Here is a 22,393-nt window from a genome sequence, read left to right on the forward strand (position 1 = left end):
TGTTCTAACTAGGGAACTCAACACAAATTCCACTGAATTGGAAGATTACTTATGTCTTGGTCACTTTAGAACCAACAGGCACATATGGGATTTGATATACTGGCTGGTCTGATAGATCTTGATTATCCAAGGGAGATGGGAATGCTAATATAAAATGAGGTCAAGAATGACTATACTTGGAACCAGCGATGTTTCCTAGTACTTCCAAATCCATTGATAAAGATAGATAAGAAACTATAGCAATTGCATACAGGCAAGACTATTAATGCCAAAAAGTCTTCAGAAATGATAATATGGGTCATCTCCTCTCTCTCTGCCAGATAAATAACCATGACCATTTGAGGTGCTGAGGGCAAAGAGAATATTGAAAGGTAAGGAAAAGGAAGTTATAAATATCAACTGTGGTCACTGTGGTCACAGGACCAAAAGAAATGAAGACGGTTGCAATTATGCACTTTTTCTTTGCTTTGATTTATATATTTAATATATATTATTTAATATTTATATATTTAATATTTATATATTAAATAATCATATCCCTTTATTCCGTTTCCCTACAATTTAGCAAAAGGTGTGTTAATGGTTAACCATATTTCAGCATTTAAATTAGAAGCTATCAAAAGAAGGCTGTGATTTTGCTATGACAGGTATGAAAAGTCTCAAGGGGATTGATAACAATGACACAAAGGTTTTGTATCTTCCCATTTGAATTACCTGTTGGCAACTTGCTATCACCACTACCTCCTTCTAAGGTTGCAGGGACAAGATGGTAAGTACATTTCCCAAAATCCATTTTTCTGTAAAGTTCCAGGATAGATTTTGCCAAAAAAAGGTACTTGAGTTACATAGTGAAGGTAGAAAAGAAGTTATTTTCTTCTGAAGTCATCTAGACAGATGTGAGATTCCTTATGGCTTCCCCAAAAGCTCCTGAGAACCATCTACCTCACCATTTAGAATAAACCAGATGATGAGAAATCAAGAGATTTCTCCTTCCTCTGCCCCTCCACAAGCCTCTGAGGTGAACCTACCTTAATGCTATATGCTACATTCTTTTACTGTATTCTTTGACCTCTATGGCAGTTTCTCTGATCTTCAGTAATGATTTAATGGCTTCCTGACTTGACTTTAGCATACCCAACTCTTCCTCTTAGCTGCTAATTTCTATACTAAACTACATTCCCATATTACATAAACTGGTCTATGGGTTGTCATTTTCTTTGTTCTTTTTTTTTTTTTTTCTCCTGACCAAATGCTGCTTCAAAATTCTGTGGTAGAGTTTGTCAGAGTATGTCAGTTAACACAGAGCCAATTTGTCCTAAGGTGGTGAGCATGTGCAGATCGCTACCAGTTTAACCAATACATTTGAAAGAAGTCAAGTTGATTGCTGAAAATAATTAAAAACAAACAAAACCCTGATTTTTTTGATTCCAGTTTTTACAATATCTGTATATTTTGGGGGATTCTGCTTCCCAAAATACTACTTGGAAATATCTTGTTAAAAAACAAAATTCAGTCAGGTAAATTCGAAGATCTAACTGGATTTATTATATGACTCATGAAATGGACAGCAATTCATCCAGCAAGTAGAAGGGAACTCTGAGTTCTACAAAATGGAGGGGCTTTTTTTTTTTTTTAATTTGTATTTATTTATGATAGTCACAGAGAGAGAGAGAGAGGCAGAGACACAAGCAGGCTCCATGCACCGGGAGCCCGATGTGGGATTCGATCCCGGGTCTCCAGGATCGCGCCCTGGGCCAAAGGCAGGCGCTAAACCGCTGTGCCACCCAGTGATCCCCTGGAGGGGCTTTTGAGAAAGGAAGGTAGGGCAAGAAATTTCTTAGCAGAAGAAGAGGATCATTCCAGGTGAGGTTATTTTCCCTTAGCAGGAAAAGTAGAGGATTTTATCTTCCTTTGGGTGGGGGATGGAGAGGGCTCAAGCGGCAGATTATCTCATTGGTGCTCTTCAGAAAATTCCTGAATGACTGGTTAAGATTTACATTTTTAAGGAAGATTGAACCTGCAATTAGATTAGGTCTTAAGCCAGTTTGATGACTTGACTAAGTGATGCCATTTTGGGCCTGTGGTTTTCTTTTTAACAATATGAGCATTTGTTGTTGGGTCAAGGCAAGTCATTTGTTTAGACAAAGTGGAATGGGGTATTGGTTTATCTGGGTGTCTTGTTTGACTAGGGAAGCTGTGGTTGAAATTGATAATTATAGGGCCTACCAGCTAAGAACCTTTCCACATATCTTGTTTAGAAGAAATAATTTTAAATATAAAAATAAATGGTGACAAAGGCAAACTATAATTCCTTGCCACTTATTTGATACATTTATAAAATCAGGGTAAAAATAGCAGCTGATGTTGTGAAAATGTAAAGATGAAGTACTTAAAGATAGATTACACAGCACCTGTTGTAAATATGTAATACATTCTAATTTACTAGGAAGCAGCAAGATTATAGGGACTGAGTTCATGCTTGCTAGCATTTTATGAGAAATTCAACAGTGACATCCTTTTTTGAATTTGTTAAGCAATCCAGAAAAATCTTGTATTTGTATTGACTTCATTTATTTCACCTATCTTGGTTATCATTAGATTGTTGAAATAAGACTCCTTCTGAGCCTTCTAATGCTAGTTTTTGCCTCATAGTCCTCTCAGCCAGGGCCAAAGTTCCTGGAATGCTTCAATTGTGTATGATCATCTCATAACATAATTGGTGTCTATCTCAATTTGAATTAAGTGTTTGCATTGGCTGGCAGAAATTCAAAGAACAAGAACTAAATGGTTTGTTTTGTGGGGAAAAAGCAGATGTGAAATAATCCTTAAAATAAGCAACATGATGCTTTCTTGTTAATGTAGTATAAAGATAATTATGAAAAATATTTTTAAAAATCTACTTGTTTCTTGGAATCTTATAAGAAAAAATGACTTCTACTTTATTTAGAAGTAAAAATTTGCTAAATTAACTAAAATTACATTTCAGCATATGCTAATACCAACACTAACTCCACACAAGTAGAGGAAACTCAAAAATACATTTTGATGACCATAATACAGACTACATTAAGAATTCATTGCTGAGCTCTATTTAATGTCTAGTTTGCTTATATCAAAAAGCTCACCCAGCCTTGCACAGTTTTTAAATAAAATGTATAGGATGTATTTTTTCACTAAAGTGTAAGAATTATAATGAGGTCAAATAAGACTGTGCAAAAGAATGAAATATAATAGAAAATAGACAATATTGATATTAATTAAAAGTAGTCTAAGCAATATTTCTGATCTGGAAAATATATTGTCTCCAAATAGTAATTTTATTTTTTCTTTCTTCTTTCTCTTTTTTTCTGTGGTTCTTGTCGTTCGTTTTCTTCTTTCGTTTCTTTGGGTGTACTTAGTCTGCTGTCTTTTTTTCTTTATTTCTTATTGTTCGTTATTTAGGCGTTTCTGTCTTTCTGTATTTTCTTTCTTGTTATTTCTTTCTTCCTTTTTCTGTCTTTCTTTCTTTCTTTCTTCTTTCTTTCTTTTCTTTCCTTTTTTTCTTTCTTTCTTTCCTTCTTTCTTTCTTTCTTTCTTTCTTTCTTTCTTTCTTTCTTTCTTCTTTCTTTCTTTCATTTACTTATTTGAGAGAGAGTGCAAGCTCCAGCAGGGGTGGAACAGAGGGGAAAGGAAAGGAACAAGCAGGTTCCATGCTGAGTACCATGTCAGGCTCCAACACAAGATCCTGAGATCATGAGCTCAGTTGAAATCAAGAGTGGAACGCTTAACCAACTGAGCCACCAAGTTGCCCCTCAAATAGTAGTTTTCAAATATTAATCATTGTCTTTTTCTTATCTTTTGTTCTCACATCCAATCAGCCATCTATTCTGTTATTTCCCTGTTTGTCTCTTTAGTACCTTAATTCTGATTTTCATCATCACAGTTGAAACCCTACAGTAATATTCCAGTTGCTTTTCTTTCCTCCAATTATCAAATCCATTTGACCGGCTCTAAGATTAATTTTTCTAAAATAATAATTTTATTATCATAATTATCTGGTGATGGCCTTTAAATAGTTCCATTGTTTTTGCTCTTTATTTCTCTTTAGCTGTTTTGACTTCTCTCAGACTTCACCTGTGCCCTACTCTTTGTGGATCAAGCTGCTAGTCTTTGGTGGACTTTGGAGTAAGACAGACCTGATTTGACAGCTTGGTTTACCTTTTGGAAAAAAAAAAAAAAAAAAAGGTTTTACTTATTTGAGAGAGAGAGAGAGAAAGAGAGAGAGCATGTTTATGCACCTGCAAGCATGAGCTGAGGGAGGGGGCAGAGGGAGAAGGAGACTCCCGGATGAGCAGGAAGCCCTAAGCCCTACTTGGGGGTGACCCGGCCCTTGATTCCAGGACCCTGGGATCATGACCTGAGCCAAAAGTAGACAATTAATAGACTGAGCTACCCAAGTGCCCTTTGGTTTACCTTTAAACTGTTATTTCGTTGAGTTCTTCAGGCTAAGTATTATATGATTTTTCTGCTAACTGGGAGAAAAATAATATGGATGCCTTAAAAGACTGCTGTGAGAATTAAAATGAAATAAGCATATGCTGGCTCAGTGCCTGGCAAGTAAATAAACATTAACTATTTAAAGTATAATTTGCTCTAAATTTTTTTTAAAAGCTTAATGTAACTCAATGTTTCAGAAGATAGCCCTTGTCCTTGATTGGTCATATATAACCAACCGGAGAGTTTGCTCCAATCTTTACCTCTGGCTTTTCTGGTCAAATTACTCTCTCTTGGGCAGCCCCGGTGGCTCAGCGGTTTAGCCCCGCCTTCCGCCCAGAGCGTGATCCTGGAGACCCGAGATCTAGGCCCGCATCAGGCTCCCTGCTTCTCCTTCTGCCTGTGTCTCTGCCTCTCTCTCAATCTCTTTGTCTCTGAATAAATAAATAAAATATTTAAAAAAATAAATTACTCTCTGTTATGCTTTCTCTTCCAGGAACAACCACTAAACCTATTAGAAAATCCCAAAACTCTGTACTCTCCCATATAGGAAGCAGGTAGCTAACTCAGATCTTGCGAACCACATGGAATTTTCAGTTTGGTTTTACCACCCCTCCAAAATCTTCCTTACCCTGATTGCATCTTGTTTTCACTACTTCCCAATGTTCAGATCTTGTCATTCCAATCACGTTGACCCATGTCATCTATTACGTACTGAATATTTGTGCCTCCCTATAATTTAAAATATTGGGTGCTACAAATATAAACTGAAGGAGTAAACTTATTAAACCATTTGAGCCTGTGATTGGTTGGTGTTTTCCTGTCATTTTCAAGAGACCAAGTATGTCTGGGGGTGGGGTGGGGGGGCAGATATCAAAACACTTGTCCAATTTTAAAATGTCACAAACTTGAGCTGGTTTCAAAAAAAAAAAAAAGTATGTCGAAATCTTAATCTTAATTGATTGTTTTATAAAATGTGGATAATAAAGTACATTTCTGTGAAGAAAATTTCTTAAATTATTGATTTTTTTTCCCTGATTTTAATCTTAAATGCAGAATTACCAGGCATTTTGGAGCATGACGTTTATTATATATTACTAGATCTGTATTTAGAAAATCTCTACCAATTTGTACTCAAAAAACATTGAAATTGCCACTTAAAAAAATCTTTGCTAGTTTGGTATTTGTAACAATTATTTCACTACTTTTTAAATTTCAGTTTTCTATAATTACATGTGATAAATGCTAATAAACATTTATTTTTCAGTACATTTTCTAAACATACTTCAGACCAGTCTTTCCATCTCTTTTCACAAAAAGCTTTCATTAAATTTAGTTGTAATTACGTGAAACTTATGAATGGTTTAGAAATAACTGACAAATTTATTATAATATCTATTTAAGTTTTTATTCAGCACTTTACATTTGTATGCCTTAAAGAGTCTATACATTTATTTGTTTGCTCATAGTGTGTATATTGTATTTTTTTATTCATGCATATCATTCCACCCCAGTTTTAGAAATCATTTAAGATATCTTACATTAATATTTTCAACAAAGATGAAATAAAATATTTTAAAGGAGAAATTATAGAAGTCACAAGTTTCAGTCTAAAGAACCACATGGACAATGCATCACATGTCTTTATGATACACGACATTTCTTAATATGATGTAGTTGTTAAAAAGAAAACCACAGGCCTAAAATGGCATCACTTCGGCTAAGGTCCCAAGTCAATAAACCAAGATTTAAGACCTGCAGTTTCAACTCCCCTGAAATGTAACTTTGAACCAGTCAACATTTTTCTAGAAGAAAATTTCCTGTAGGAAGGAGATCTTGCCTAAAACAATAGATTCTTTGCTAATAATTTCCTTTGTTGCATGCCCTTTTTACCTTTGAAAATCTTCTCTGTAGCCATTTAGAGCTCCCATCTACTTGCTAGAAGGGATACTGCCTAATTCATGAATTGCGTAATAAAGCCAACTGGATCTTTAAAATTTACTCTTGTTTGTTGTTGTTGTTGTTCTTGAACACAGTATAGTAGACTCAGTGAAGATTCAAGTCCTAGATTATTCAGGAGACTTTTAAACCCACTCTTACTGTGCTCTCTTCTGTAATTTTTAGCAAAATATTTAAATTCTCTAAGATTTTTCCTCATTTATAACATGGGAATAATAAAAGCCATAAACTGTTATTAAGGCATTATAAATCTTTTATGAGGATTAAGTGAAATCAATAATGTAAAATGTTAGAGAAGGAACAATCAATAGAATTTAGCTATTAATAATTGTTATTAGTCTATTTCTCTAAATGTTTTCCTTTGCATTTATTTTTAGAATATGAGCCTCCACCTCTCCCCTTCACATGCTGCCACTTAATCCTACTTAATAATTATAAAGCTCTTACTGCTTGGAGTGAAGTGAAGCTAACTTGCAAACAGGTTTTTATTTCCTGACTCAGTCAAGGGTCTATGCTTTAGCTATAACAAATGCAGTGAATCTTGGACATTTGCTGTAGAGGGATTATAATCTATACTTTTTACCTGAAAATGCATGGAGAAAGTTAAAAGTAACACAGTTTATAATGTTCAGAAGATTAGACTATATCAATCTTCAGAGAAAACTTAAGTATTGCTATGGTGGAGGTCAGAGATTTCTTTTTTTGAGGGGTGGGTGTCATAATGTGAAGACAGCATGTATTTCAACAAGCAATATCCTCAACAACATCCATTCATTCTACAGCACAGCAACAGGTCCCTTAAAACTGCTTCCTAGAAATTCCATCTCTGTAGACTGATATGATGGCAATGGAAAAATCAATAAAAGTAATTCTAAAAGAACCACATAAGACATGTGGTTCATGTATTTTCTTAGTTCCTTGCTGATATAACTTAATTCAGAGCCGTTCTGTCTTCTTTTCCATGTAGTTTCCAACGTTTTATTTTTGTTGAAGTTATATCTAAGTATTATATGTGTATTTTTTAAGTGCCAGTAAAAGTAGAGTGCATAAAGGGATGTCCTTGCCCTTGAGAAACTCACAGTCTAGTAGGGAAGTCAGAACTGTGAAGAGATGATCCCAACACAATGCCTTAAAAGCTATTGGTTATTAACACTATACTTGGCTCACAAAGAGGGAGCAGCTTCTGCCCTCTGGTGCAAATGGATAAGATTTCACAGAGGAGGTGACAGCTGAGCTTCAGTCTTCAAAGATGAGTAAGAGTTTTGTGGGCAGAGGAAAAAGTAGGTCTCCTGGCAAATAGCGGCACTTTACTTACTCTTCTGGAAAAAATACGCTTAGGTTTTTCTTAGAACCTATAAGAATTATATGAAGTTAGCAACATGACATAGATAGGAGCTCTAGAATTTGGTGTGCACCTAGAAAATACAGAAACAAAATTAAGGTGATGTATAGCTTATTTACATGTAATAGAAACAAATCAATGGAAAGATTTCATTGGAATACAGTCTTTAGATGCTTAACAATAATTAATATTTTTAAAAACTTTTTATTGAAATATAATATCCATATAGAAGCCTTCATATATCCTCATAGTACAACTTGATAAATTTTCATTAACTGACCACACTTGTGTAATCAGCACTCAGATCAAGAAACTGAATGTTATCAGTATTTCTGAAATACATTCAGAGTCCTTCTTATTCCACCTTAAAGTCATTATGCATTTCTTCAAGGCTACCATTATCCAGCCTTCTAGCATAGGTTGTTTTCACATTTAGTTTTTTTTTCACTTGACATAAAGGAAATCAAGCAAGACATATATATTCTTGTGTGTGGCTTCTTTTGCTCGACATTTGGGTTTTGAAATGGATTTGGATTATTAAGTATAGCAATGGATGGTTTGTTCTCATCATTGTATAGTATTTTTGTTCCATAATTTATTCACCATTTCCACTCTCAATAGGAATTTCTGTAGTTTTAAATTTGGGGCTATTCGGGGTAGTGCTGTCATGAACATTTAGTACTTATTTTCTGGCTAACATATGTATGTGTTCCTGATAGAAATATAGTTAGGAGTGAACTGCTACATCATGCGGTATACATATAATCATATTCATTTGACTTTTGCTGCAGGTTCAAGCTCAATTTGTGGAAAGGGAAGTAATAAGAGTTTGGACAGAAATAGCCAGGAGATCAGTATTGACTGACACTTCACTCTCCACCTCTAATTCTCTTACTAAATGAAGTAACTATTTCCGTATATTGGATTATCTTCCAAGGGACTACTTAGCCTACAGAAAATCAGTCTGACTGGATCCTTTTACAAATGTGGTTTACAGTATCAGATGGACCCAACATGATAAGCCCAATCTCTCCCCATCCAGTCCACCACTAAGCCAAAAACCATTCTGCTTTGTGTGTGTGTGTGTGTGTGTGTGTGTATATATATACCCATATATATATACATATATAAAAATATATATATATACATATATAAAATATGAATCCAGATGTTAAATTATATTCCGATGTGAATTTGGAAATAAACTGTGCACAAAAACAAAAGTAACATGAAATATTTTGAATTTAAACTGAGAAAATGAAGCGTTATATTGCTTTCTTTTAAAATATAATGAAGCATTCTTTTAAAAATGAGGTGATTCATTTGTATGTAGATCATAGACATATTTGTACACAGGATATATTTCTGTAACTGAGCCCTGGAAAAGATTCAGTTTGTGCTTGTTTAAAAAAAGAGAGAAGTAAATGTTTAAACTAACTTTGATAGTCTACAATGTGGTATGTAGCCACATTGGTAAATAACTAGCAAGGTGGTATAAAAGAATAGAAGGGATGTGAGGGAAGGCTAGGGTGTAGTAAAGCAGAAGGCAAGAAGATGGAGTAGATGGAAAAGTGACACAGAGTCTTAGAAAAACAATGTGTCTTTCGAATAAATAATTATTGCTCACCCACCACATTCAAAATTGTGTATTGGTAGATTTTATTAACAAATAAAAACAACATCTGTTCACAAAAACTGCAAAATCAATTGGGGAAAAAGCCATTGCAGTAAATGGCTTGGACACAAAACAGCATGTGATGTGCTTTATGAGAGGGAGAGGGGCATGTGGGAGGTTCAGTTGGTTAAGCGTCTGCCTTCCACTTAGGTCATGATCCTGGAGTCCTAGGATTGAGTCCCATGGAGGGCTCCCTGCTCAGCATGGAGTCTGCTTGTCCCTTTCCCTCCCCCTCTGTGATCTGTTTCAAATAAGTGGATAATATCTTTAAAAAAGGGGGGAGGGCAAAGTACAATGAGTGCAGAAGGGTAGGAGGTAATAAGAGAATGTTGAGAGCACCTCACTAGCCAGTTTGTAAATATGTTTACAGCAGCTTTGTGGGAAAATGTAAAATTCTGATGGAAGCTATGTCATGAACAGCTGAGACTTAAAATCGAACAGGAGAGGATTTTGCCATTAATTCACAAGACAAGAAATCTTGGTTTAGACTGAGGAGAACATTGTGAAATTTAAAAATATTCCAAAGTATAAATCTGGAATTCAGTCTTAAAACTTTGCCCTACCTCCCAGGTTAAGTATGCTGAAAACCTGAATCCAGCAGAGGAGAAACTGAGGCAAGTGTCATGTTGGCCATAAAATAATCAGAAAAAATGGAATTGATTAATTATCTGTGGCTTTGTGTTGTTGTTTTTTTAAGTATATGAAGTCAATATTTCTAGGACAGTTGTTTTCAAGGTAAATTGATTAAAGGCTGAACAGGAAGATGATGATGATATGAAAGCAGCAGGAATTATATGTCATGGTAATGAAGTAAGAAAATGATTTTTTATGATCACCAATTATTACATTAATGAGGAAATTAATCAAATATGGGAAACATAATTGGAAAACTGATGAGTGAATATGATTGACTATATTACATGGGTAATAAGTTATGACACAGAATAGGAGGTTTTTATATGTTTAGTGTTAGAATCTTATCCTGAATATCTGCCTTTAGGAAGGGAAAATTGGAAAATGATAATTGCTGAGAACTGAATGTTGATTTTCTGAATAATTTCAAAGTTTATTACCGATGGCCTGAAATATACTGATAAATGCCATTTTCTTTTTGGCACATAAAACGTTGACTTTTTAAAAGATTTTATTTATTTATGAGAGAGAGAGAGAGAGAGAGAGAGAGAGAAAGGCAGAGAGAGAAGCAGGCTCCATGCAGGGAGCCCAACGTGGGACTCGATCCTGGGACTCAGGGATCACACCCTGAGCCAAAAGCAGGTGCTCAACTTTTGAGCCACCCAGGCATCCCAAAATGTTGACTTTTTTATTACATTTTAATCAACTTCATCAGAATATAAGTTCTTTTAAAAGAAGGGATGTCAAATTATTATGTCTAGGATCTGGCACAATAGGATGAAAGTGTGATCATCTTGCAAGAAAGATCGCTCCACTGAAGACAACTTAATTGAAAATTTGTCATAAGGCCTTGAGGGCATCTTAAAGAATCAAAGGGAAAGAACAAATATTTAGTAGTATTTTGTATTTAGTAATATACTAGAACCAGGGTCAGGTAAAATTTTAATGTTCTTTTTGTATGTTAACACTGTGTATCTAAATTTATACTGAATTCTTTTCTCATTCTTTGGAAAACAGCTTTCTTTATCTATTTTGTCCTCCTGGTGAAACATTCTGCTCCAAGTGTTGCAGGACCATCCAGTCTAGGAGAGTTAACGTACAGTCTTTGTAGCACCAATTTGAGTTTGCCCAGGAAGGGGCAACTATATGAATAAATTTAATACAGGTGCCCAATCCTGGGCCAATCAACTGTAGCCCAGAGGGAAGGGGGGGTGGGTAGCAACAGGTGGTTCCAACTTGGTGCCTGCCCAAAGAACAAACATTTATAAAGGAAGGAACAATACCTTATTGTGAGTATGTTAAATGAATAAAAAGAAAGTTGCATTCAGTTTTCCTCTGGTAATTCATTTATTCTACTTGGGCAGACATTTTTAGTATCCAAGCTGTTTTATGAGCAACATAATTAATAAAAGAGCCAAAGTTATTTAGGATTAAAGGAGACCACTAGATTTTTCTTTTATCCTCAAGCTATTTGACTAGAAGAACTAGATGCTTAGATGTTCAAATCACACCCCTTCCACTTGCTAGTTTTACATACTTTGGATATGCTTTTTCCCTCCATAAGACACATTTCTGCATCTGTAAAATGGGATTAATAATTGACATTAAGTATCTCTTAGTGTTATTGTATAGATGAAACAAGATATTTCCTGAAAAGTGCTTCACATGATGACTAGAATGCTTTAGTACTGTGTTATTCTTATGACTTTTATTCTTCTCATTAGACAATTGCTTTAGTTTTCTATAGTGCTATGCCAAATTACCACAAACTTAGTGGCTTAAAAACAATGTAAATTATCTTAGAGGAGGTCAGAACTCTGAAACAGGCTTCACTGAGTACAAATGGAACTGTCAGCAGGGCTGTAGTACTGGGGCAACTGGGAGAACATTTCATTGAATTTCTAAGCTTCTAGAAGCCAGCTACCTGCATCCCTCAACTCATGACCCTTTCCTTCATCATCAAACCTAACAATGTTACATCTCCAATTTCTCTCTCACACCCATACACTCCTACCCTCCTTACATAAGGACCTTTGTGATTAAATTGAGTCCACCTAGATAACCCCAGGATAATCTCCCATCTAAAATTCTTAATCACTTTTGCTGTGTAAGTTAGCATATTCACAAGGATTAAGATGTGGATTCATTTTAGGAGGCAATATTTTGCCTACCACAACAATAATGTTCCTTCGACAGTAAGTCTCTATTTTATAAAACTTCCTCTATGAGGATGTCAGTTGGTTCTAAATCAATTTTTGGTCTACAAATTTATTTCCTAACTAAAGAGAATATAGTAATGGAAGAGAAAATACTAACAAAGTCAGATCTACGGAATAAAAAGAATAAAATTATTGATGCTGGCATTAAACTATTATGAAAATATTTCTCATGCATATATTCATGAGTATCTTTTGATATTATGTTAATACATACAAAACAAGTTATAGGCAGGTACACCATGTTGCAGAAAATATTATTCCAAACAAGGTACTTCTCACTTACAAATTGTTCTTTATCATATACCGATGTATGGAATTATATTACCAATGACCTATATATTGCTTTAAGAAGATCAAATTAGTTGATAATATATAAACAACAAAAAAACTATTCTAAGCATATTGTGAACACATATTTTTAATTTTATTTAATTCTGTTAAAATAAATTTAGGTTAAAAGAAAGACTATTTAGAAACCCTTGCTTTTTAGTTCCAGAATTGTTTAGAATATGAGAACAAATCTGCAGCCTCCAGAATGTTTTTCCTTTATATCATTTTATATCACATGTAAAACAATTTTGCTCTTGAGTGAAGAAAACAGAAACTGTCTGGCTCTTTACAACTGAGGCAATGCTTTCTGATTTACTGTTAGATGCAAAGTAAAATTCAAAAGCAAGTTTTTTATTTAAACTGATTAATAAAAAGAAAGTACATAGGTCTAAGATGAGTTGTTAGTTTGGTCTTTTTTCCACTGTTTTATGAGCTGATTCTAAATGCTCATTCAGACTTGGATAAATCATTAATTATTACCCAGAGGATGCCTCCTATTGCAACACAAGTGTCCAGAATTTAGTCTTTCCTGGGCCTCTCAGGTGAGTCAAATTCTGACTGGCTTTAAAGTTTAAGCTTAAAGCTAGTTTGATTTGATTTAATCTTGGATTATGTGAAAGATCATTGATTTTTCTGACTGTGTGACTTTTGTTTTGTTTCCAATTTTGACAGTGCTTTGAGATGGCTTTTCCTCCAAAAGCACTCCATAAAATGAAGTTGTGGTAAAAAAGCCTTGCTTTAAGGTTACCTGGTGATATCCCCACATGACATTTGCTTTAAAAGAATTCTGTGAGAAATAAACAGCCTTGCCAAAAGGAAAATCGCTCTTGAAAAAAGGAAAAAAAAAATCCTGCTACTGAAGATAAGCAAAAAGGATAATGAATGTTATAATCTCCAAAAATTACTGCTCTATTTATCAAAGTTTGTATGTCAGATGAAGGGATAGTAGATTAAAAGAACTCACTTGTTTTTATGCACAAAGATGCCAAATTAAGTCCCCATTTTCTTGTGCTAAAACTTGATTAAGCTGTTCTGGACATACTCCTTTCTGAAGGTTAGAAAGGTAAATAAATAGTAGGTGAAAGGTTATGTTTGATGACCTGACAATTGAAATGAATTAATATACAAACACATCATTTTTTAAATCAACTGATATAAAACATGAGAGCCCATTTCGATTAAGAGGCTAAAGTAAAAAGAAAAAAGAGGCTAAAGGAGAGTATTTAACTGAGGGTTTAATTTCTGAGTAGGCAATTTGATCATGGAGTTAACAAAATATTATAAATCACCCTTTATTAATAATTCCATTCAATTAACAATTTTTGGCAGATACAGTTCTAGGCCCTGGGAATAAACATGTAAAGGAGATTGAGGAGGTCCTCTTCCACATGAACCATAAAATTCATTGGAGAAAATGAATAATAAACAATTAATTTCAAATATAATGATTATGAAAACAGTAGAAAGAAATGCTATGGGGCCACATGGCAAAACAGTCTAATCAATTGTTTCTACTTCATGGCCATTCAGATTTTTTAGTGTGATCTCCCACCATCTCTGAGGGTAGTAAGTAGGATGGTAAATGCTTCCTTTATTCTTTCCTTTTTTTTCCCCCTCCATTTCTTTTATCTATCCAGTCTCCCTTACATAAATATCTATGTAAAGTATGTACTCATCTTTCTCTGTTTGGAATAGGCACATCACAGGGAACACACAGACACAACTCTAAACCTTCACAGGGTTTAAAATAAACAAGGTTATGCAAATATTGAAGAAACAAATATTTGAATGATCAATTAATTAATTGCTGACAACTTATTTGAATGAGAAATACAAGTTGCTATGAGAGAGAAAATTAATTAGTCTGAAGTGATACCTGAAAAATTGTTTTGAGGAGGTGACACTTAAATTGAAATTTTTTCAAGAATAGAAAAGTAAAAGCTTTCCAGGCAGACAGAATAACAGCATATGTGAAGACCTCACCATAGGAAAGAGTTGGAAGAATTGAGAAGGCTGTTATGAAGAGTTCAAATCAGGAAGAGAGTAGGGAGGTGCTTCAAAGACACATGAACCTTTAATAGATGAGAATGCTAAGTACTGAAGAGGCAATTTAATACAGCATTTCATCATATGGTAATAAATGATAAGACTAGAGAGTATAGAAGCTGGAGATGAAGGGAATAAAATGATACTTCAGAAGGCTGATCTGGTGACAGGAAGTAAGAAAGTATTAAGGTTTTTTTGTGCCTATGTACATAGGTTTTTACAGGTTTTCTGATCTGTAAAACAATGTGGAAATGGCATATATGTTTATAGACTTCCATATTATTAGTGTTTTTAGTCTTCACATATTTTTATAGAATTCAGTTTGTCTAGGCAATACCTCAGTATAAACTTGGTGGAAATATCAAGGACCAATACCTGTTGATCCCTGATTGAAAGGTACAGATATTCAATTGTGTTAGTTTATATAGGCTGATAGCTAAATTACAATCATATCACTAAAAAAAAAAAAAATGTGTGTGTCTGTGTGTTTGATTCCCTCTAGAGCACCTCAAGAGAAGGAACTATGCCTCATTTATTTTTGTGACTTCTTAAATATAACTGATATATAGGCCAATAGAACAGAACAGAATGCCCAGAAATCAACTCAAGCACACATAGTCAACCAATGTTTGACAAGGGTGCTAAGAATTCATAATGGGAAAGAGTAGTTTCTTCAATAAATGGTGTTGGAAAACTGGATATCAACATACCAAAGAATGAAACTGGACCCTGTTCTCATGCCATCAATTCAAAACAGATTAAAGACTTAAATATAAGACCCAAAGCCACAAAAATCCTAGAAGAAAGCATAGGGAAAATTTTTATTGACACTGATCTTCGCAATGATCTATTGGATATGACACCAAAAGCACAGGCAACAAAAGCAAAAACAAGTGGGATCACATCAAACTAAAAAGCTTCTTCACAGCAAAGAAAACATTCAACAAAATGAAAAGGCAACCTATCAGAGAAAAATTGCAAGCCATATATCTGATAATGGGCTAATATCCAAAATAGTCACAGAACTCCTACAAGCTAAAAACAGCAAAACCAAAGATGAAAATGAAAACAGTTTTTTTTTTGTTTTGACATTTTTAAATGTCAGAGAACAATAATAATTTTCATCATTGATGATTAAAATTACTTTGTGCAGTTTCAACTTGCATGACAATTTTTAGGGTCCTGGACTACTATCCAAAGCAAAAAAAAAAAAAAAAAAGCTTTTTTACAGTGGGTTTGCTGCCAGAACACAGGTATTGTGAAAACTGTCGCTAAACCTAAACCAAAATGGGAAAGGAAAAGACTTACATCAACATCGTCATCATTGGCCATGTAGACTCGGCCAAGTCTACCACTACTGGCCATCTGACCTACAAATGTGGTGGAATCGACAAAAGAACTATCAAAAAATTTGAGAAGGAGGCTGCTGAGATGGGAAAAGGCTCCTTCAAGTATGCCTGGGTCTTGGATAAACTGAAAGCTGAACGTGAATGTGGTATCACCATTGATATTTCCCTGTGGAAATTCGAGACCAGCAAGTATTATGTGACAATCATTGATGCCCCAGGACACAGAGACTCTATCAAAAACATGATTACATCTCAGGCTGTGCTGTCCTGATTGTTGCTGCTGGTGTTGGTGAATTTGAACCAGGTATCTCCAAGAATGGGCAGATCCGTGAGCATGCCCTTCTGACTTACACGCTGGGTGTAAAACAACTAATTGTTGGTGTTAACAAAATGGATTCCACTGAGCAACCCTGCAGCCAGAAGAGATAGAAGGAAATAGTTAAGGAAGTCAGCACCTACATTAAGAAATTTGGCTACAACCCCAATAACAGTAGCATTTGTGCCAATTTCTAGTTGGAATGGTGACAACATGTGGAGCCAAGTGCTAACATGCCTTGGTTCAAGGGATGGAAAGTCACCCATAAAGATGGAAACGCCAGTGGAATCACACTGCTTGAAGCTCTGGATTGCATCCTGCAACCAACTCGTCCAACTGATAAGCCCTTGTGTCTGCCCCTCCAGAATGTCTACAAAATTGGTGGTATTGGTACTGTCCCAATGGGTCGAGTGGAGACTGGTGTTCTTAAACCTGGCATGGTGGTCATCTTTGCTCCGGTCATTGTTACAACTGAAGTGAAGTCTGTTGAAATGCACCATGAAGTTTTGAGTGAGGCTCTTCCTGGGGACAATGTGGGCTTCAATGTCAAGAATGTATCTGTCAAAGATGTTCATTGTGGCAATGTGACTGGTGACAGCAAAAATGACCCACCAATGGAAGCAGCTGGTTTCACGGCTCAGGCGATTATCCTGAACCATCCAGGCCAAATCAGTGCTGGATATGCACCTGTGCTGGATTGTCACACAGCTCACATTGCTTGCAAGCTTGCTGAGCTGAAGAAGAAGATAGATCATCGTTCTAGAAAAAAGCTAGAAGATGGTCCCAAGTTCTTGAAATCTGGGGATGCTGCCATTGTTGATATGGTTCCTGGCAAACCTATGTGTGTTGAGAGCTTCTCTGATTATCCTTCTCTGGGCCATTTTGCTGTTCGTGTCATCAAAGCAGTGGACAAGAAGGCAGCTGGAGCTGGCAAAGTCACCAGGTCTGCCCCGAAAGCTAAGAAAGCTAAAGCTAAATGAATATTATCCCCAATACCATCCACCCCAGTCTTAATCAGTGGCAGAAGAATGGTCTCAGAACAGTTTGTGTCAATTGGACATTTAAGTTTAATAGTAAAAGACTGGTTAATGGTAACAATGCATCATAAAACCTTCAGAAGGAAAGGAGAATGTTTTGTGGACCATTTGTGTTTTTGTCGTGTGTGGCAGTTTTAAATTAATTGTTTTTAAAATCAGTACTTTTAATGTTTTTAATGGAAACAACTTGACAAAAATCTGTCCCAGAATTTTGAGAACCATTAAAACAAAAGTTTCATGAGAAAAAAAAAAAAAAGAAAAAAAATGCCGATAGATATAATTAATCTATTATTTTGAATTTTCATTTTAGCACCCTAATCTGAGCCATCATCATCTCTCATTTGGACAAATATAGTGATTTCTCCACATTTTCTTTTCCTTTCTAGGCTCCGACCCATCCTCCACAGGGTAGCCAGATTGATATTTGACAAAAAAATAAAAAGCTCATACTACATTTATAACACTGGGACTCAAACCATCCCTCTCCCCTTAAAAATTCCCTTCATTAAAAAAAAAAAAATTCCCTTCATTTACAAGGATAATAGGATGCTCTCCAGGCTTGGCATAACACAGAATTCGTCCCACATTCCTCATCTCCACCAACAGTGGTCAAAGGGTGCATACACACTAGGACAAGACCACTCCTCCTCACATGTGCATCCAGAGAGAATCTCCCAGACTAAAACCATGAGTCCTCAGGATTCCTCCTCCATTGACATAAGTCAGGGTCAGGAGAGATTCCCAGACTTTTAGCTGCTCTAACACTTAATGGCCTTGCTATGTTTTTCTGCCTTGATTTTACCAGCACTTAGTTTTTAATCAGTCCAACAACCAAAACTGCTGGCTTCAGTGTTATCCCGCAGCTCCTACACACTCTAACCCCTTTCCATTGCTACTTCACTATCACTCTTGAAAACCTTCCATTATACTCTCTCGAGAAAAATCTCCTAGACTCTCAGTCGTTGTTTTGAAGTATCTTCTTGTTATTACAGAAGACACTATTTTACCTGCAGTCTTCTCAACTGATGAAGGGTTTTTTTTTTTTTTAAGCTTCTCACAGCCTCAATCTACTTACTCTTTCATTCCATTTCCAAAGTATTCTCCTCTCCTCTCTAAAAATTAGCTTTGAATCCATGTAATCTGAGTCTCTCAGTTGCTACTTCTTATTCTTGTCTCCTACCAAGCCCTAAGTAGACTCTCCTAGTTTTTAACCTTTTTATCTTTGACTGATGAGCTCTTCAACATGACTCTGGTAACTTTTCTCAGTGATTTCACTAGAGCTTATCTTCCTGACACTTGGACATTCAATGTCTTGAATTTCTCTCCTATTGATATCATCCTTCACCCTACCTGGGTCACTCTCAGAAGTGTATGCTAGAATTTGTCATTACCTATAACGTCAGACCCTTCATTCTCTTGATATATCCTGTTCTCTGCTCACTGCAGTCTTTCTAGCTCATTTCATTGAATATTTTAAGAATCCTTTAAACCCTATTGAAACTTTTCACTTTCCCTCATGCCTTTCATGTTCATTCTTTCCTTTTATCTTTTATTTTAAAGATTTTATTTCTTTATTCATGAGACACACAGAGAGAGGCAAAGACATAGGCAGAGAGAGAAGCAGGCTTCCCGCAGGGATCCTGAAGTGGGACCCATTCCCAGGATCCTAGGATCATGACCTGAGCCAAAGGCAGATGCTCAACCACTGAGCCACCCAGGTGCTCCCTATCTTATGTTTCAAATACATTTTCATTAGACTTATTCTTCCTAATGACCTTGATTCTCAGTGAAAACTGCAGGTAGCTTAGCAGTTTCCCCTAAATTCCCATGATCTTATCTACCCACCTACCAGGAACTGCACCCATTTCATCTGCTATGTCACTTGTTACTCTTTCCACACACAATCAGGCTCTCAACATTGGCACTCAATCTCTCTCCCCACCGCTACTCTAAAACATTGCTCCAAATATTGGTGCTTCTTTTTCTAACGTCACATTTTTCCTGTCTATTAGATCTCTTTATACTATCACACGAACTTGTTATTAGTTCCTCCATCTTTATAAAAGGAAACAAATAAAACAAATATAAACCAAAATTTTCCCTTGATCTTTTCCCATCAGCTACCTTCCCATTTATTTTTTACATCTCTTTGCAGGAAAACTCCTCGCAAATATTATACTTACTCACTGTGTTATTTCAAATGCCTCTCCTTCCATTATTTAAAACACATTCCAATCAGATTTTAAGTCCAATGACTTTACTTCATTGAGATTGTTTTTGTCATGGCCACTGAGGTACTCCATGCCATGAAACCTGACTGTGTTTCCAGTCTTCAATTTACTTGATCCTTCAATCTGCTTTTTATATCTGATTTATGATCCTACTTCCTTTTGGTTTTCTTCTTACATCACTGGTCACTCCTTTCAATTTCCTTTGTTGGTCCCCTCTCCTTTATTCTAGAGTGCCCATGATCTCCTCTTCTTCTCTGAAATCACTCCCTTAGAGATAGATATATTTCATTCCTCGTATAACTTTCAATACCATCTATATGCCATCAGCTCTCAGATTTATAACTACACAAAAGCAATCACTTGAATTTATATATCTACATGATTATTTAATATTTGCCTAAGATATTAATAGATATAATTAACATTTCCCCAGGATGTCTAATACATATCTCAAAATTAACATGTCCAAACCTGAACTCCTGTCGTGCAGGCACTGCCAAACCTCCTTTACACAGTCTAATGCAACTATGTTAATGGAAACTATTTTTTTCAGTTTTCAACCCAAGATCCTAAACTTCTTCCTTTCTCTCATACTCTACATCTAGTTGATACAAAATACTGTTAATTTTCAATTTCCATTAAAAATTGGTCTGCTTCTAACCTCCTTTGCTGGAACTGGATTTCAGGTGGATGGCTACAACTTCCTAATTGTCCTCCCTTCTCCACCTGCTCCCTTGCCAAGCAGTCAATGTAACCTTTTAAAAATGTAAAGCAAATCATTCTACTTCTCTCTTCTAACCTGGCTAATAGATCTCCATGTCAATCAAAGTAAAAGGCTAAGCCTTTCTAATTGCTTACAAAGCTCTACAAGATCTGCCTGCCCTTCCTCTTCTTTTCTTCTCTCATCACATTCTGAGCTATTACCTTGTTACAGCTCCCTCCCACTCTACTCCAGAATGCAGGCTTTTTGGCTTGATCCAGAACGCAACATATATCCTCTCAGCTGAAAGCTTTTGCACTAGCCGGAATGGCCCCACCACCGTCACTCCAATATCCAGACGGCTTTCTCCCAACCCAGTTTCAAGTCTTTATTCAGATTTTGTGTTCTCAATGAGGCTTATCTTGAACACTTTTTTTTATCCTGAACATTCTATTTAAAAATTTTACTCATTTCCCTTACCAGCTTTTTTAACTCTTCATATAACTTAGTATAGCGCCTGGCTCACGGTATATATATATATTTAATTGGAGTTTAATTGGCAATATATAACATAACACCCAGTGCTCATCCTGCCCTCCTCAGTGCCCATCACCGAGTCACCCCAAACCCCCACCCAATTCCCCTTCCACTACCCCTTGTTCATTTCCCAGAGTTAGGTGTCTCTCATGTTTTGTCACCCTCACTGATATTTTCACTCGTTTTCTATCCTTTCCCTTTATTCCCTTTCACTAATTTTATATTCCCCAAATGAATGAGACCATATAATGTTTGTCCTTCTCCAATTGACTTATTTCACTCAGCATAATACCCTCCAGGTCTCTCCACATCGAAGCAAATGGTGAGTATTTGTCGTTTCTAATAGCTGAGTAATATTCCATTGTATACATAAACCACAACTTCTTTATCCATTCATCTTTCGTTGGACACCGAGGCTCCTTCCACAGTTTGGCTATCGTGGCCATTGCTGCTAGAAACATCAAGGTGCAGGTGTCCCGGCATTTCACTGCATCTGTATCTTTGGGGTAAATCCCCAACAGTGCAATTCCTGGGTCGTAGGGCAGATCTATTTTTAACTCTTTGAGGAACCTCCACACAATTTTCCAGAGTGGCTGCACCAGTTCACATTCCCACCAACCGTGCAGGAGTGTTCCCCTTTCTCCACATCCTCTCCAACACTTGTTGTTTCCTGTCTTGTTAATGTTCCCCATTCTCACTGGTGTGAGGTGGTATCTCATTGTGGTTTTGATTTGTATTTCCCTGATGGCAAGTGATGCAGAGCATTTCCTCATGTGCTTGTTGGCCATGTCTATGTATTTCTCTGTGAAATTTCTGTTCATGTCTTTTGCCCATTTCATGATTGGATTGTTTGTTTCTTTGCTGTTGAGTTTATAAGTTCTTTATAGATCTTGGATACTAGCCTTTTATCTGATACGTCATTTGCAAATATCTTCTCCCATTCTGTAGGTTGTCTTTTAGTTTTGTTGACTGTTTCTTTTGCTGTGCAAAAGCTTCCTATCTTGATGAAGTCCCAATAGTTCATTTTTGCTTTTGTTTCTCTTTCCTTCATAGATGTATCTTGCAAGAAGTTGCTGTGGCCAAATTCCTAAAGGATGTTGCCTGTGTTCTCCTCTAGGATTTTGATGGAATCTTGTCTCACATTTAGATCTTTCATCCATTTTGAGTTTATCTTTGTGTATGGTGTAAGAGAATGGTCTAGTTTCATTCTTCTGCACGTGGCTGTCCAATTTTCCCAGCACCATTTATTGAAGAGACTGTCTTTTTGCCAGTGGATAGTCTTTCCTGCTTTGTCGAATATTAGTTGACCATCAAGTTGAGGGTCCACTTCTGGATTCTCTATTCTGTTCCATTGATCTATGTGTCTGTTTTTGTGCCAGTACCACACTGTCTTGATGACCATAGCCTTGTAGTACAACCTGAAATCTGGCATTGTGATGCCCCCAGCCATGGTTTTCTTTTTTAATATTCCCCTGGCTATTTGGGGTCTTTTCTGATTCCACACAAATCTTAAGATGATTTGTTCCAACTCTCTGAAGAAAGTCCA

General features: G+C 36.0%; 1 long non-coding RNA gene and 1 pseudogene across 1 annotated transcript in view; both read left to right on the plus strand.

Moving 5' to 3' along the window:
* LOC119865200 overlaps positions 1-371 on the plus strand; it is a 44,307-nt gene extending 43,936 nt beyond the window's left edge. Inside the window, exon 3 of the long non-coding RNA XR_005376360.1 lies at positions 321-371. This is a non-coding gene — a long non-coding RNA (uncharacterized LOC119865200). The remainder of the gene's footprint in view (positions 1-320) is intronic.
* Positions 372-15,953: 15,582 nt separating this feature from the next.
* LOC485484 lies at positions 15,954-17,322 on the plus strand (annotated as a pseudogene).
* Positions 17,323-22,393: the final 5,071 nt, after the last annotated feature.

The sequence above is a fragment of the Canis lupus genome, chromosome 22 (genome assembly GCF_011100685.1).
Source record: "Canis lupus familiaris isolate Mischka breed German Shepherd chromosome 22, alternate assembly UU_Cfam_GSD_1.0, whole genome shotgun sequence".
In the NCBI taxonomy this organism is placed as follows: Eukaryota; Metazoa; Chordata; class Mammalia; order Carnivora; family Canidae; genus Canis; species Canis lupus.